The sequence below is a fragment of the Salvelinus alpinus genome, chromosome 8 (assembly GCF_045679555.1).
Source record: "Salvelinus alpinus chromosome 8, SLU_Salpinus.1, whole genome shotgun sequence".
Classification (NCBI taxonomy): domain Eukaryota; kingdom Metazoa; phylum Chordata; class Actinopteri; order Salmoniformes; family Salmonidae; genus Salvelinus; species Salvelinus alpinus.
Window position 1 is genome coordinate 64938961 of NC_092093.1, and position 4714 is coordinate 64943674.

Consider the following 4714-nt stretch of genomic DNA (forward strand, 5'->3'; position numbering starts at 1 on the left):
CAAACCCACTGGCTCCCGGTCATCTATAAGTCTTTGCTAGGTAAAGCCCCGCCTTATCTCAGCTCACTGGTCACCATAGCAGCACCCACACGTAGCACCGCTCCAGCAGGTATATTTCACTGGTCACCCCCAGAGCCAATACTTCCTTTGGCCGCCTTTCCTTCCAGTTCTCTGCAGCCAATGACTGGAACAAATTGCAAAAATCTCTGAAGCTGGAGTCTTATATCTCCCTCTCTAACTTTAAGCATCAGCTGTCAGAGCAGCTTACCAATCACTGTACCTGTACACAGCCAATCTGTAAATAGCACACTCAATTACCTCATCCCCATATTGTTATTTATCCTCTTGCTCTTTTGCACCCCAGTATCTCTACTTGCACATCATCATCTATCACTCCAGTGTTAATGCTAAATTGTAATTATTTCTCCTCTATGGCCTATTTATTGCCTTACCTCCCTACTCTTCTACATTTGCACACACTGTACAGTCGTGGCCAAAAGTTTTGAGAATGACACAAATATTCATTTTCAAGTCTGCTGCCTCAGTTTGTATGATGGCATTTTGCATTCACTCCAGAATGTTATGAAGAGTGATCAGATGAATTGCAATTAATTGCAAAGTCCCTCTTTGCCATGCACATGAACTGAATCCCCCAAAAACATTTCCACTGCATTTCTGCAGAAGGCTTCAGGGCGGCCAAGAAAGTCCAGCAAGCGCCAGGACCGTCCCCTAAAGTTGATTCAGCTGCGGGATTGGGACACCACCAGTACAGAGCTTGCTTGGGAATGGCAGCAGGCAGGTGTGAGTGCATCTGCATGCACAGTGAGGGAAAGACTTTTTGAGGATGGCCTGGTGTCAAGAAGGGCAGCAAAGAAAGAGTGAAAGAGTGAAATAGTGTGTGTGTGTGTGTGTGTGTGTGTGTGTGTGTGTGTGTGTGTGTGTGTGTGTGTGTGTGTGTGTGTGTGTGTGTGTGTGTGTGTGTGTGTGTGTGTGTGTGTGTGTGTGTGTGTGTGTGTGTGTGTGTGTGTGTGTGTGTGTGTGTGTGTGTATTGCATAACCATGCAGAAGCGAAATTAACACCTCTATGTTCTACAGACTGCTTACTGAATGGTAACCACTAACCAGACAGGCAGTGGGGGGGAGGAAGAGACAGAGAGAGAGAGAGAGAGAGAGAGAGAGAGAGAGAGAGAGAGAGAGAGAGAGAGAGAGAGAGAGAGAGAGAGAGAGAGAGAGAGAGAGAGAGAGAGAGAGAGAGAGAGAGAGAGAGAGAGAGAGAGAGAGAGAGAGAGAGAGAGAGAGAGAGAGAGAGAGAGAGAGAGAGAGAGAGAGAGAGAGAGACATAAAAAGAGACATAAAAAGACATCACTGAAATGAGTTTTTTATCATGCCATGTGCAATTATTGTACATCTGATGGTGACCATTGCAGACTTGGTCATTAATAGTTTGTGGTCAGGATGAGAACAAACTTGGCTTCCTTCCTGCTGGCTCTCTCTCTCCCTGGGAAAGAGGAAGGGACCACGTCTAACACAGACACACACACACAGTAAGCGTCCGGTTGTCATGCTTTTATTACTCATTCCAGTACCTTCCATGTTAGCCATGTCACAGTCACACTGAGAGAAGAGGAGAGGGGCCAGAGGAAGACTGGGTCATGTGACTGACTGACTGACATGGGAACAATATGCTACTATGATCATGACCATTTCAGTCAATAGTGTTTTATTTGTTTATCTGTTGGCCAAATAAATACAGGTTCACTGAAACAGCTGCATCTGTGAGTTTAGGGGGTAGCTAGCAGTAGGAGTTAAGGACAAGGAGTAGCGGCTAGTGGAAGAGGATAGGATCAGGGACTGAGGGAATGGCTTTGTCAGTAGAACTGATGGGCAGTGTTATCACCATGACCACAGCCCAGTGACACGATTGAGTGTCACAACCTTTAACCTTTATGCACCCATTACAGGGTCTAGTTACTATGGAGATACTCAGATAGGTCTCCCGTTCTCTATTTTGTATCATTGTAAAGCACTTTGAGAATGAAAGACTTTATACAAACAAAGTTATGTTATTATCACAGCATAAAAAAAGGACAGAGGAAATAAATAAATACAAATGCCTTTAAAACACCTTAATGAATTGAGTACAATAAATTAATGCCGGGATGAGGTTGAAATAAATAAATAAATACATAAATATTCTGATAAAGAGAGCTTGAAATACTTAAATCACACAAATCATAATCTTCATTTTCACTGTCTTCTTATTATCTTAGTTCTGTAGCTCCTGGTTGAGAGAGATCTTAGTTCTGTAGTTCCTGGTTGAGAGAGGCTGCTGAACCTGCTGCTGGCAATGATGATGATCTAGGATCATGGTCTGATGGTTATTTAATCAGTGGGTCACACTGTATTCCTCTCTGTGTGTGTGGAGAGAGACAGAGAGAGAGAGAGAGAGAGAGAGAGAGAGAGAGAGAGAGAGAGAGAGAGAGAGAGAGAGAGAGAGAGAGAGAGAGAGAGAGAGAGAGAGAGAGAGAGAGAGAGAGAGAGAGAGAGAGAGAGAGAGAGAGAGAGAGAGAGAGAGAATTTAGGATTGAGCTAGTTTGTTCTGAAGGCTGTAGGGTTTTTGGGTTCATGGCATAGTGTGCAGTGTGTAGGGGTTGACTGACCTGTTCCAGTGATGCTAGCTCAGCAGGGAGCCATCTGGCTTTGGGGTTGATGCACTTCCACTGCTCCCCACTGGTGAAACTGTGGAAGTACAGACAGACATACAAACACACACACAGAGACAGAGAGACACACAGAGAGAGCGAGAGAGACAGAGAGAGACAGAGAGAGACAGAGACAGAGAGAGCAAGAGAGAGAGAGCCACACAGAGAGAGAGAGAGAGAGATACACAGAGAGAAAGAGAAAGAAAGAGAGACAGAGGAAGAGAGAAAGAGAGAGAGACGCAGAGAGAAAGAGAGAGAGAGACAGACACAGAGACAGACAAACAGAGAGACAGAGAGCAAGAGAGACAGGGATAGAAAGAGGGGAGGGAGAGAGGACGAGAGAGACATGGACAGAAAGAGGGGAGGGAGAGAGGACGAGAGAGACGGACAGAAAGAGAGGAGGGCGAGAGGACGAGATAGGACGAGAGAGAGATGTAATTAAAGGTATGAATACAATCTCTTAAATTTCCAGTATACAAATTATGTAATTACGTTCCGGCCCCCCCTAACCAACCCTCAGATATAAATTGACCTGTGGCTGAATCTAGTTGCCTACCCATGGTCTAACGTATTAACTTGGTAAATGTGAGTATTTGCCTGCTCCTCTGCATCTGTGCGAATATGTGTGTGTGTGTTCTTACATGTATGCTTTGAGGTTACATTTCCCACGAGGTATCTGAATAAGACACTGTGTGATTGGTTCTGCTGGACGTTTTTTGGATGTCTTCAAACAGCAATTTAGAGGCCTCATTCCCTGGGAACGCACTGCATCACACACACACTTTAAACATGCAGTACTTGACGCTATCAGCCCACAAAGAAACGTTAAACATGCAGTACACACTAGCAACACACACTGCAACATAAGTGTAACATGTGCACAAAATCCGGAATCCAACACACACCATACTCACACGCACAGCAATACACTTCCAAAATACCACAACTACACACTAACACAGCAATACACACACTGATGCTATATACCATAAATACACACACACACAACCAAAAACCTACAACCACACCCACACTTACCTTCCAATGTAGAGGAGAGGATGGCCATGGTCAGCGCCAGTAGACACAGCACACGGCTAACAGAGAAAAACACACACATCTTCAAATGGTAGCTATGTCGCTAACACTAGCTGCTAAAACCTGCTCTTGCTGTCTCTTTGTTCTGATGTAGAGACAGGGAGTTAGGGTCCTCTTATAAGGCATTAGAAAACAGGAACTAATGAGGCCATAATTTACTGTGTTTCTTACAAATTTGGAAACACACTGTCACTCTGAGTCAATGACACACACGCACACAGGCACTCGCGTTGCACAGTGTTATCGGATGGCAGAGATGGATAATCTCTAATGATGATTATTGCAGATGATTAATACAGATTATGTCTGTATGTTGAGGAGGTGAGGTAAGTAGGGCCCACACTCTTCAGGAGAAGTATGTTCTTCAATGACAATTATTTTTATTGGTCAAGTGATCAAGTAAGTTTTCCTAGCAAGTCACACACACACAGTTTTATCTGATGGCACAGGTTGGGGAGCTGAGGTAAGGATAACCTTGGGGAGGTGAGGTAAGGATAACCTTGGGGAGGTGAGGTAAGGATAACCTTGGGGAGGTGAGGTAAGGATAACCTTGGGGAGGTGAGGTAAGGATAACCTTGGGGAGCTGAGGTAGGGATAACCTTGGGGAGGTGAGGTAAGGATAACCTTGGGGAGCTGAGGTAGGGATAACCTTGGGGAGCTGAGGTAGGGATAACCTTGGGGAGGTGAGGTAAGGATAACCTTGGGGAGGTGAGGTAAGGATAACCTTGGGGAGATGAGGTAAGGATAACCTTGGGGAGGTGAGTTAAGGATAACCTTGGGGAGCTGAGGTAGGGATAACCTTGGGGAGGTGAGGTAAGGATAACCTTGGGGAGGTGAGGTAAGGATAACCTTGGGGAGGTGAGGTAAGGATAACCTTGGGGGGGTGAGGTAAGGATAACCTTGGGGAGGTGAGGTAA

The 4714-nt window shown here is 45.2% G+C and overlaps 1 long non-coding RNA gene across 1 annotated transcript; it reads right to left on the bottom strand.

Moving 5' to 3' along the window:
- Nucleotides 1-1554: 1554 nt before the first annotated feature.
- On the bottom strand, nucleotides 1555-4403 carry LOC139583511 (uncharacterized). The gene is made up of 4 exons (XR_011676564.1): nucleotides 3741-4403; nucleotides 3344-3467; nucleotides 2661-2739; nucleotides 1555-2411 (listed from the first exon to the last, which is right to left on the bottom strand). It is a non-coding gene; the product is annotated as an uncharacterized lncRNA (long non-coding RNA).
- Nucleotides 4404-4714: the final 311 nt, after the last annotated feature.